Raw genomic sequence first — 13516 nt, forward strand, 5'->3', positions numbered from 1 at the left:
ATCCATATCCTACACACGCGTGAATACATACGCAACTACGCACACACATACACACAGAAACACATACACCTACACACACATACACACACAAACACATACACACACGCAGACACCTACACATACACAAACACACACACACATACACACAACTACCCACACATTCATGCCCGCACACAGACACAAACACATATGCCTACACACATACACATACCCTGCCCCCACGCACACAAACACACATACACACAACTACCAACACTCATGGCTGCACACAGACACAAACACACATGCCTACACACACGTACACATACCCCCTACACACAAACACACATACCCCCCCCCACACACCTACATACACACACTCGTGATTGCGAAAAACATAATTTGAATTCAAGCTGGCAAAATTCAAATTAATTTTTATTTATTTTTTTAAATCTGGTTTTAATTTGGCCACTGTTGGTGATATTTAGAGAGTAAACTATTGAATCACAATAAAACTGCCAATAATGAGAAAATGACATTAAATTGGAGTGAAAGGAAGTCATGTGATGCGCACATCAGCTCGTTTTTTCCTTTGAAGTGGTACTAGGAGTGTTAGTCTGTTGTGTAGTCATCAGAACTGTTCGTTGTGTCAGTGGTCTACGAGTTTCTAAATCTTGTTAGACAGTTGTACAGTCATCCTAAAAACCCCTCTTAAACTGAAAGTCACCATGTCTAAGTGACTTCAACTTTTCAACAGATAATTATCCATAATCATGCTTTATGACAGATGTAATTATCTACTGCGCGTTTTCGCCTGTACAAAAGGTATTTTTTGGGATAAGACCTTTTCTTTAAATACCACAGTATAGGAAGTGGTAAAAATTTGAAACCCTGTTTTCTATCACGGAACGCGAAAAATCTTTGCGAGAAGTAATGATAAGTTATCAGTATGTCCTTCAATCTATCAACAAGTATCAACAGTTAATATGAACTCACGGAAACCACACTGTAAATAAAAAAAACTGTAAATTTTGAAGAAGTTATCCGTATTTTTTACAGAAAAAAACTGTTCGTAATAAAATACAGGATTTCTCTGTTTTTTTGAATCTGTAACCGGTTATGAGAGTTAACTGTTACCATCGCCTCACCGCGTACTTTGTTTTTCTTCGAAATTTCGCCCGCCTGTTTGGATTTTGGTTCTCGTGCTCGAGTTTTTTGATCTTATATTTATTTAAAGCGAGTAAGTCTTAAATCGTTTGCAACTTCCATTTCATTGCATCCTAATCAATATTTTATTATGATGTTTTTTTGTCGTCTGTTACAGAGGCATATTCGGAAATTTACCTTTGTATACATGTATTTCGTAGTAGTATAGTAAATATTGAAATGTATTTATAAAAGTATAGTTTCATTTTTTAATCTTCATAAAATAATAAATCAGCTTGAATCCTTATATATTATTTCTGTAGCCTGTTTTTGGTTTCTACGCCAAATTTCCCTCAATTCTTGATCGATTTCTTTGATTTACGGCTTATTTTATAGCTTATGGTGCTGGCTACTGACGAAAAATAGACCCAAGGTCTGAAAATTGTTTCTTTTAACCGAAAAACCTGTTTTAAAGAACCAGAATAAGGTTTTCGGTCAAACTTATAACTTTAATTTGCGCTATGACCGACAGAGCTGAGTAGCTTGATCGGCAGAGCGTTCTCTTCGTAACCTGAAGATTACGTGTTCGGACCCACGTCCGAACAATCTGCAACAAAAAAATTAGAGAAATATCGCGCATTACATGAACACTGAATTTAATGAATAACAACTATGAGGAATAGAATAAATGAGAAGGAAATGCTCCTTGCTGATATGAAAACATTCAGTGATTTTGTGTTAAATTACTTCGAAATTGCACGTGTTTTTTTTTTTTTTTTTGTTTTTTTTTGAAGCTTCGGCTCTGGAAAGAAAATTAAAGCATAATGTAAGCGAAAATATAAGTAACAGGTTTAAGATTTCAGACTACAATAGAATTGTTTTTTGTTCAGAAAAAAATAATAAATCGTATATTGAAATATATATTCTTCTAATGAGTTTTTGACTCTTTGTACAAATAAATAAAATACTACCTCAATTTTAAGGGTAAAATATATATTTTTCTTCTTTTTGCTAAAAAACAAATAGCTTATCATTTTTACTACATTCGAAAGCATAGTTCAATTTATTTTGTATTTTAACCGTGCTGTTAAATGATGAACACGTGCTGCCATCTAAGTTATAACGGTTTAAGCAGCCTGCGATAACAAATTGTAAAAATTTTCAAAAATAAAAACATTTTTCTTCAATATCTTATCTTATATATTAATCCCCTCTCATTTTAAAACTTATCAGGGTGGCCAATGACGAAAAAAAGACTTACGGTCGAAAATTCAAGTTTTCGAAATCGCCTCTTGCTGTTTCAAAACCTTGATGCTGCCTGTAGTTCTTATGCATTTTTTAAAGCAAAGTTCTAATGCAGTTTTCCATTTTTTACGTCGCTTTCGGCAAAAAAAAAAAAAAAAAATAGCCTGTGTGTGTGTTCATATTTTAATAAAGCTTAACTGCACTGGACTTAGTTGTTCGGTTTAATTGATAAGTTTTTTTCGGTAGAGCGTTCGGCTATAAACTATTTGAACTTCGGGCAAGCTTGGGCTGTCCGACATAATATCAAATTTATATTAGTATTACGCATTACATGTGCTCATAACATACACACCTAATAAACTAAATGCAGTGGGAATGCTACTTGGTGTTTCGACTCCTTTATGCAGGCTACAGTTATCATTCGGATAAGTTGATTGTTAATCGAACTGTGTTCTTTGACTACATCCAGACCACTCAACATAATGTAAGCATAAAAAAGTATTAGATTTACCTAAAGAAATCCTTTTTGTGCAGAAAAACATTTTTATTGTATGCTAAAATATAGATGTTTCTAATAGCAGTGTTCGACCTTTTGTACAAATGAAAAAATACTACGCCCGATTAAAACTACGAGTTTCACTCAGTAAACCTTTAATTTTTTATTCGCGCGAATACGATATAAAGCATTAAAAGTATTATCAGCTTCATTAGCAAGAAATTATTTTCTTCTCCTCTGCTTTCTGCTGAAAAAAAAAATACATTTTGTCTACGTTCGAAAAATTACACTTAAGAACGGACTCAGTTCAACTGGTTTTGGTTTTGAATTTTAAGTGTTCAATTAAAAGAAAAACATGTGAGGGCATTTAAGCTGTAACGGTTAAAGCAACCTTCTATGTGAAATAGTTCAATATTCAAAGATAAAAACACTTATTTTCAATCAAATTTATTACTTGTCTAGAATGCTTGTTTCAATTTCTACGTGAGATCTTCGTCATTCTTTAATCAAATTCCATGCTTTGCGAATAATTTTTAATCGTATCATGCTGGTTAATGACAAAACACAGATGCATGATCTTATTATTATTTTTTTTTTGGCAAAAAGCTTGTTTGCTGTTTTTTACTACGCATTCCTTCAATGAATAGCGTACGAAAAGGAAGGCGCAATTGCTAGGTTTGTTGGGGTGTCGGGCTGTTAGTGAGAATGGCGCCAATTCGAATCCGTGCCAATAAATATCTCTTTAATGTTTCTTTTTTTCCCGTCAGATGCTGACATGTGCAGGACTGTATTTGCCACAACCTGTTTTTTTCACGAGTCACCACTCAGCCACACTTTTAATGACATTTTGTTTTGCATTGAAAATATGTACGATTAAAAGGGGAGCTATGATCAAATTATCACAACGTTGTATTTAACGAGGTTTTGTTACTGATGTCTTTAAATTACATGCCTTCTCTTCGGCGTTTACTTTTTTTTCGGTTCTTCGTCATAATGTTCTTCCTTTGAAATTCTTAAAGAGCGAAATGTCTTATGGAACGATTTGAAGCACAGTGCGGAGTTCCGCACGGGTCGACTAGTAAATAATAAAAATACGGAAGATTTCTGCAAAATAAACGGAAGAAAACTGGCGTCCTGGCTGACAGTTTTTTTTCCGTAAATTTTACATATTTTTTTTACAGTGCATATGAAGGCTTTCAACTGTTTCCCATTAGACAAAGGACAAAGCACGAGAAATACGTTCTTGTTCCATGTTTCTGAAACAAATATTTTTGGGATAGTGTTCGTCCCAACCGTAAGGACAAAAATTAGTAGGTGTAGGAAGTTAAAACCCGGCAAAAACTTTAATGAACATCTGGACTATATTTCGTATTTTGTCATTTTAATTTCCCTTTTTTGCGCAAAATAAGTGTTCGTTATCAACTTAAGAATTAAACTTTTTTTTATGTGAGACCTCTATTTTGTTTACTTTTTAAGTTTCCTTTTTCTTATTTTATTATTATTTTTTAACTAAGAAACTCGTATTCTGCGATTCTAAGACAACGTTTCTTTTTCTCCATCTTTTTTAAATCACCGACCGGTACAAGTACGAGTGCTATTCAATTAGTAATAAGACTAAATTAATAAAAGATACAAAACAACTTTAATCGTTATAATTTACATGTTTTTTTTTAATTTTAAAGAATTACTTCTACGGGACTAAATGCATTTATTCCAACGTTCTATCAACTTTTTAAAAACTTGTGAACGTTAAGTTTGTGAGAGCTATTCCAGAACCGCCTCCGCAGAGTTTAGACATGCTTTGCTGCTTTCAAAATGTTAATTCGTAATGGTTTCTTAAGTTCAGGAAACAGCCAGAAATCACTGATGTAAAATAATTCTGTGATCCCTTGATGATAATAGCATTTGTGTTAATCATTGTCTGAGTGAAGGTTGTCCTCCACGTTTAATATCTTCCACGTTTTGTCTGCCTTCCTTAAAAGTTTTAAGTCAACAAAAAGTACTGACTCTAAACATTGCTTCATCTTTGATAACTTCACGTATCATATCAAGGATCTCCGATGCTGATTTTTGCAGACGAAAACAAATTTCAATTGCATAACTTTGTTCCAACGACACTTCCGCTTTGACAACTGGCTGCGTCTTGTAGGCGCCCACCAACAGGCTTCAATTCAATCACGTGATACTCAGGAACAAGAGTCTGTACGCGGTCACTATTGGTGGTTTTTTATAATACAGACATCAAATATTTTTATGCCACAAAAATTAACATTCCGATGAATGGTATCGCGGCAGTAAATTAATCTTATGACTTAACCTACGTACATGAAGACAACTCGTGCACTGCTGAGGGAAAATTTTATTTCAGGAAACAATTTTGATAGGTATTAAGGCACTTTCAGATAAATTTATTGTAAGGTTGTTTTATGATTCGCTTAAAGTAATATTTAAATATAAAAGTAAATAAGTATTGTAATTGTAATACATGAGTGATTTTACCTTCAACAGTATTACAGAAAATTAGGAAAATTAATCTAAAAGTTTTGAATCAAATGTCATGTTTATTATTTTCCAATAAGGAATGAATTTTAAATTGCTAATTAAATTTATCCGCGGACCGCAGACACGGTTAATTTTTTCCGCTCACCGCTGCCGGTCGTCCAGACTGGGGTTTAGGATCCCAGTCCTAAGATGTATTCTAAAAGAAAAAAAAACTAGTCGACCCGTGCGGAACTCCGCACTGTGCTTCAAATCGTTCCATAAGACATTTCGCTCTTTAAGAATTTCAAAGGAGAACATTATGACGAAGAACCGAAAAAAAAGTAAACGCCGAAGAGAAGGCATGTAATTTAAAGACATCAGTAACAAAACCTCGTTAAATACAACGTTGTGATAATTTGATCATAGCTCCCCTTTTAATCGTACATATTTTCAATGCAAAACATAAATGTCATTAAAAGTGTGGCTGAGTGGTGACTCGTGAAAAAACAGGTTGTGGCAAATACAGTCCTGCACATGTCAGCATCTGACGGGAAAAAAAGAAACATTAAAGAGATATTTATTGGCACGGATTCGAATTGGCGCCATTCTCACTAACAGCCCGACACCCCAACAAACCTAGCAATTGCGCCTTCCTTTTCGTACGCTATTCATTGAAGGAATGCGTAGTAAAAAACAGCAAACAAGCTTTTTGCCAAAAAAAAAATAATAATAAGATCATGCATCTGTGTTTTGTCATTAACCAGCATGATACGATTAAAAATTATTCGCAAAGCATGGAATTTGATTAAAGAATGACGAAGATCTCACGTAGAAATTGAAACAAGCATTCTAGACAAGTAATAAATTTGATTGAAAATAAGTGTTTTTATCTTTGAATATTGAACTATTTCACATAGAAGGTTGCTTTAACCGTTACAGCTTAAATGCCCTCACATGTTTTTCTTTTAATTGAACACTTAAAATTCAAAACCAAAACCAGTTGAACTGAGTCCGTTCTTAAGTGTAATTTTTCGAACGTAGACAAAATGTATTTTTTTTTCAGCAGAAAGCAGAGGAGAAGAAAATAATTTCTTGCTAATGAAGCTGATAATACTTTTAATGCTTTATATCGTATTCGCGCGAATAAAAAATTAAAGGTTTACTGAGTGAAACTCGTAGTTTTAATCGGGCGTAGTATTTTTTCATTTGTACAAAAGGTCGAACACTGCTATTAGAAACATCTATATTTTAGCATACAATAAAAATGTTTTTCTGCACAAAAAGGATTTCTTTAGGTAAATCTAATACTTTTTTATGCTTACATTATGTTGAGTGGTCTGGATGTAGTCAAAGAACACAGTTCGATTAACAATCAACTTATCCGAATGATAACTGTAGCCTGCATAAAGGAGTCGAAACACCAAGTAGCATTCCCACTGCATTTAGTTTATTAGGTGTGTATGTTATGAGCACATGTAATGCGTAATACTAATATAAATTTGATATTATGTCGGACAGCCCAAGCTTGCCCGAAGTTCAAATAGTTTATAGCCGAACGCTCTACCGAAAAAAACTTATCAATTAAACCGAACAACTAAGTCCAGTGCAGTTAAGCTTTATTAAAATATGAACACACACACAGGCTATTTTTTTTTTTTTTTTTGCCGAAAGCGACGTAAAAAATGGAAAACTGCATTAGAACTTTGCTTTAAAAAATGCATAAGAACTACAGGCAGCATCAAGGTTTTGAAACAGCAAGAGGCGATTTCGAAAACTTGAATTTTCGACCGTAAGTCTTTTTTCGTCATTGGCCACCCTGATAAGTTTTAAAATGAGAGGGGATTAATATATAAGATAAGATATTGAAGAAAAATGTTTTTATTTTTGAAAATTTTTACAATTTGTTATCGCAGGCTGCTTAAACCGTTATAACTTAGATGGCAGCACGTGTTCATCATTTAACAGCACGGTTAAAATACAAAATAAATTGAACTATGCTTTCGAATGTAGTAAAAATGATAAGCTATTTGTTTTTTAGCAAAAAGAAGAAAAAATATATATTTTACCCTTAAAATTGAGGTAGTATTTTATTTATTTGTACAAAGAGTCAAAAACTCATTAGAAGAATATATATTTCAATATACGATTTATTATTTTTTTTCTGAACAAAAAACAATTCTATTGTAGTCTGAAATCTTAAACCTGTTACTTATATTTTCGCTTACATTATGCTTTAATTTTCTTTCCAGAGCCGAAGCTTCAAAAAAAAACAAAAAAAAAAAAAAAAACACGTGCAATTTCGAAGTAATTTAACACAAAATCACTGAATGTTTTCATATCAGCAAGGAGCATTTCCTTCTCATTTATTCTATTCCTCATAGTTGTTATTCATTAAATTCAGTGTTCATGTAATGCGCGATATTTCTCTAATTTTTTTGTTGCAGATTGTTCGGACGTGGGTCCGAACACGTAATCTTCAGGTACGAAGAGAACGCTCTGCCGATCAAGCTACTCAGCTCTGTCGGTCATAGCGCAAATTAAAGTTATAAGTTTGACCGAAAACCTTATTCTGGTTCTTTAAAACAGGTTTTTCGGTTAAAAGAAACAATTTTCAGACCTTGGGTCTATTTTTCGTCAGTAGCCAGCACCATAAGCTATAAAATAAGCCGTAAATCAAAGAAATCGATCAAGAATTGAGGGAAATTTGGCGTAGAAACCAAAAACAGGCTACAGAAATAATATATAAGGATGGTAGGTTAATCCTTCTGTGTTTCATACAGTTCTACTGTGGTGATCAAAGGAAAAGCTTCATTAAGATTTCGTAAACCCCTTTTTATTGCAAGCGATAAAAGAAAAATGTATTTTGACTCTGAGATTTACCCGAAAAATAGACACAAATGGATTAGATTTAAAACACACACAAGGTTGCTGACTTTATTTACAAAAAAAAATCGCAATTATTTTCAAATAGAAACATTTGGAACAGTTGAAGAGAACGGGTTAAAAAAAGCAATTAAGAAAAAACATATGCGTTTTTTTTTCTTTTTAGTCTACTTTCCCAGTAAAAGTATGAGAAAGAAGAAAAAAGCATGAAATAAATAAATATCGAAAAATTAAAAATTGGAAAGTAGGGTATTGAGATGGGGGAAAATGTCTGTCGGCCTGTCTGTCCCCCCCCCCCCCTTAATAACTTTTGAGTGAATAGTTCGATTCGAACATTTTTGTTTCTTGTTCGAAAGATTTCAGCGAGGATACCTCATTCATATATTTCACTTTTTGATTTGAACTATTTTTTGTTCAATTTTGAACAGCTCAAAAAAACTTAACATTAGCGCCTACGAGGAAATTCAAGGCGATTCCGAACTGTGAGGAGAATTTGCTTCAAACAAATTTTTGTAGGAAAATCTTTTGATGAAAAATTTGTATAAAATATCTTTTTGATTTGAACAATTTTCCGTTAAACTTTGAACGGTTCAAATCCTTTAACATTAGCACCTACTGGGAATTTAAAAGTCAATGTAGATTCCGTACTTGAAGGCGATTTCTTTAAACAAATTTTGTTGGAAATAGCTCTTAACAACAAACTCCAGGCTGCGACTCCGAGAATTTAGGGGCACCTGACTCCGACTCCGAGTCCCCGACTTCGACTCTGATTTCGTAGCTTTGGCAAAAATTTACACACGGAGAAAGAATTACTGACTCCGATTCTTGGATATTCGACTCCGACTCCTTTATCTCAAAATGAGATTGACTCCGACTCCGACTCCGTAGCCAAGATTTTAACTGTGAAAAATTATTTTTAATATGACTTGTTTTTATTTTCACTCTAAATTTTTATTTGAGGTATTCATTTTTTTGCGGAAAAACTCGAACTCATTTATATTTCTACATAAAGATATGCGCAGACGATTTATTTTTTTTTGACAATGAACATTATTTCTTTAAGTTGATGTTTTATTGTTTTTATTTATTTTGGTAAGTGCATTAGTTCTTTTAAAAAATTATTTTTGGCAACAGGGGAAAAAGAAACGATTTTTTTTTTTTTTTTTGATGTGATGAATTTATTTTAATGAGCTTATTAATTTTAGTTATTATTTTTTTATTTTGAAAGCGGTAAAAAGTTTTTTAATGGAAAAATGTGTATTAGCTGCTTTTTTTAAAGGTGCTGCTATTTTATTTGTTCGTTTATTTCTTTATTTATTTTTTACGCATCTAATTTTTTAGATAAATGAGGCATATTTTATTCCTAGAAATCAGCCTAAAATATTTAAGAAATATGTTTGAAACAATTTGCGATTTTAGCTATTGAGAAATTTTTAGCTTGAGAATATTGATCAGGAACTACAAAGTGATATGGGTATACGGGAAAGTAGGCTCGTTTAGTTCTAGACGGAACTTCTTGTTCAAAACATTTTCTGAGGAAATTTTTAATGAAACTGTTTTGTATCTGAAGAATATTGGTGGTTTTTAATTTCACTGATATGCCGACTTTGGGGTAAAATATTTAGCAGTAAACATCGACTACAATTACTTTTTGAGCATAGTTCGCGCATTATTTTTGCTACATTTAGTAGTTTTTTCTAACAAAAAGAATTCCAACAAAGATAAAAATAAACCTTTTATTTTAACCCACTTTTAAACCAGATGGTCGTCTAGAATGGATTAAAACTCAAAATAGTTCAATTTAAAGATACGATGCACCTTAAAGACTTCAAATAATCTTGATTTATAACGCTTTTATAAATACACGTGTAAAATGTTAGCTATAATGCAAGACTGAATTTCGCCTGAAACGAGTGAGTGAATTTTATTGCTCTTTTATGTTCTTAAGGTACTTCCTTAGAATATACCAAGAGTGTTTATCACCATGCTTTGCAAAACGATATAAAACTATAAAGTTTTCGAAGATATAAGTTTTCAAAACATGATTATGTGATGTTAAAACAATTAGGTTTTTAAGAGCATTTTAAGATTATGTCTTTACAGTCTCGTTTACTTTAATGCGATGTTTTGCCATGGCCGCTAAGTTTTATCTGATGTAAGTTCTTGACGTTTTAACATAATATATTTTTTTTTAATTTTGCATGAACTACTACAAATTAAAAAAAATATTTTGCAGTATTATGGGTAAATTGTATCATTTCTTTACTTTACTACCTAAACTACATAACTTTACTTATCCATAGCGATTGCAGGGAAGCGGTATTTTATATTTAACCGTTAAACAACACAAAACATCTAAAGAGAACATCTATGTAACCAAGTTTCTGAAAATGGGTATTCTTTACTTGTATTTTATCCTTATTTGATTTAATTAGATCTTTATGATGATGGTTTCCCATAAACGTGCTTCATCTGTATAATCGCTTTTATCCCTATGAAGATATTTGCTGTGTCGTAAAGTTGAAACTGCCACATTGCAAGAAAATACCGAAACGTCACGGATTATCTCCAGGTAACGATCTAGGATTTCGCAGGTTTCCACTAAATTTCTGTAAAAAACGAGTATGTTTGCGAAAAGTTTCCTGAATCGCTACAAGTTCTATGAATGCAGATTTACTGTCTGACCACGGATTGTATGGAGAGACAAACATCCATTTTACAGCCGGAAATGGACAAATCTATTTTTTTTTTTAGCGAAGTCAGCTTTTGCAGAAGCAGAGTCTTATTCAAATAAGCGGAATACACGCATCAAATTTTTACTTTTCCCCCTCATTCAGATAGATTCGTTTCATCCGGACGTTTGAAAATTCCATACAATCCGTGGTTGGACAGTATCACTGTTGCGAAAAAACATTTTTATCTTCCGGTATGAAGACATACCAGGCTTCATTATTAAGTTTTTCTTCTTCATCTCAGTTATAGCCTTCTCGGACTGACTGAGCCTTATACGACGGTGAAGTACAGTGTCTAGATACATGGTAGCTTTGAAAAAAATTGCAAGCAAAAATTTTGTTCTGTATTAGTGTTCTCCTGTACTTTCAGCTAAATTTTATTGAGGAGCGTTAAGATCCAGAAGGTGACAAGTTATTTCTGTGATCCTTCTCAAGGTTTTCATGGACGATTCCTTATACGAGGGCAAATCAATAAGTCTTTGCGCCTATTTTTTTAAACCAAAATATGGTTGGGAATACAGTACGAATATATACATTCCCAGCAGTGACAGTTCCTTTAACCGTACCAGCCGTATCTGCTTTTTGCTCGAAAGCGGAGCTGCTATTAGTCATTTAAGATGACGGTCCGTCTTTAGACGTCCACAGCTTATGAGCAGGGAAGAGTTATTCGTTTCTCTATGGAGCAAAAGAGACAAACGCCCCTTGTGTCTCTTCAAGTGAATTTAAAAGAGAGAGCTTCGCCGTGCGTGGGGAGGATTTCCCTGCGAATTGCTATTTGCGTTTGTCCTTGCTCCATAGAAAACGAAAAATAATTCGCTGCTCATAAGCTGTGGACGTCTGAAGACGGACCGTCATCTTAAATGACTGACAGCGGTTCCGCTCTTCCGAGCAAAAAGCAGATACGGCTGGTACGGTTAAAGGAACTGTCACTGCTGGGAATGTACATATTCGTTTTGTATTCCCAGCCATATTTTGGCTTAAAAATATGCGCAAAGACTTTTTGATTTGCTCTCGTATATTCCAAAAGCATATGAAGGTTTTTGAAATCGTCACATAGATTTTAGGTAAATTTCAAAGAGGTTACTTACCTTTTGTGGTCAAATGCTTTTTTTTTTTGCCAGATATGAAACTGGCAGAAATTAGGTACACTAGATGCCAACTGTTTTCCGGAAACGCATTGATTTTTTTTTACAGAGTAAAATTGGATAAACCAAGCTTCATTTCTATCTTTAATTGGTTTCATTATATCTTTATTATTATGGTTTTCAGTTAACTACCCCTGTCTGTTCATTTTTTCTTCTTTCTTCATCTCGCTGAAGACATTCACTGTAGTATAAACTTCCTGCCCTGGTAATGAAATAAGGAAAAAATACACAATACGCTGTAAAAAAAATCCTAAACGTCACTTTCGGTTTCACAAGTAACCTATTTCCTGTGAAAATTAATTGCCTTTGTCAAATTGTTTCCTGAGTTACTACAAGTTGCACCAATGCACTTCTTGCTGTTGTGATTTCTTACTGTTGTGAAAATATTTTCAGCTACCAGTTGAAAGATTAACTGAGCGTATTTAGTTAGTGTATAACGGACCCATCTAGATTGCCAAAGATATCAAAAGTTCCAAAACGTTTCTGGATTCCACGGTTTTGCAAGGATTGCAGAGCTTGGTACGTACATGCAATTATGTTCCAGCTTTGGTCATGGTTGAAAGATGCTATTACAGCTATCTTGATAAATCAGGAAGATGCCTAGCTATTACTTGCACATAATTAAGTTTTTTCTCTGAAGGTTCCAGAAACACAATTGGCTTTAACCGGAGAGATTTCTGTATTATTTAAGGATGTCCATAGATAATTAGAGGATAATTCAAGGTTCGTTTTCCCGACCTTTTTGGGGAAAACGTTCCTGTTTTATGCAAGATATGTTACTCGCAGAAAGTGGGTACATTAGCTGCTCATTGTTTCCCAGGAACGTTTCTGAATTGTTTTTACAGTACTGGTTTTGAAACAAGGTAAAAATTACTTCCTGTTATCAACACAAGATGTCAAAATGCAAATTGATAAATTTCTCTCAATACAAAGAAGTAAAAAGTGTTGTTCTAAAAATTAAGCTGCGAGTACATTGTTAAAACGATTCAGAAACGTTCCTGGAAACAATTGGGCAGCTGATACGCCCAATTTTTTCCAGTAACATACCTTGTAAAATCCAGGAATGTTTTCCGCTAATGTTCAGTAACCTTCCTGAAATTATCCCGGAAGCCTCCTGAAAAATTCAGAAATCTTCCCGGTTGAAGCCAGTCGTATGTATGGAAGTTTAGAGTAAATTTAGGTAGGCATAATATGACAGCTTGACACCTTCCTGAGTTTGTAAGAAAGTTTCATAAACAGTATTGCAAACACAGCAAGAGCTAAGATAGAATTGCTGGCAAGTAACGCGAATTTTACCCGCCAGCAACTCTTGCAAAGCAACGTAGTTCATACTTATTCGCTCCTTTTGAGATCTTAGTCAGCAAGGACAGACTGCAAGTAAACTGAAGGCGATACATTTTATAAAATAC

This window comes from Uloborus diversus, chromosome 8 (genome assembly GCF_026930045.1).
Source record: "Uloborus diversus isolate 005 chromosome 8, Udiv.v.3.1, whole genome shotgun sequence".
NCBI classification, from domain to species: Eukaryota; Metazoa; Arthropoda; class Arachnida; order Araneae; family Uloboridae; genus Uloborus; species Uloborus diversus.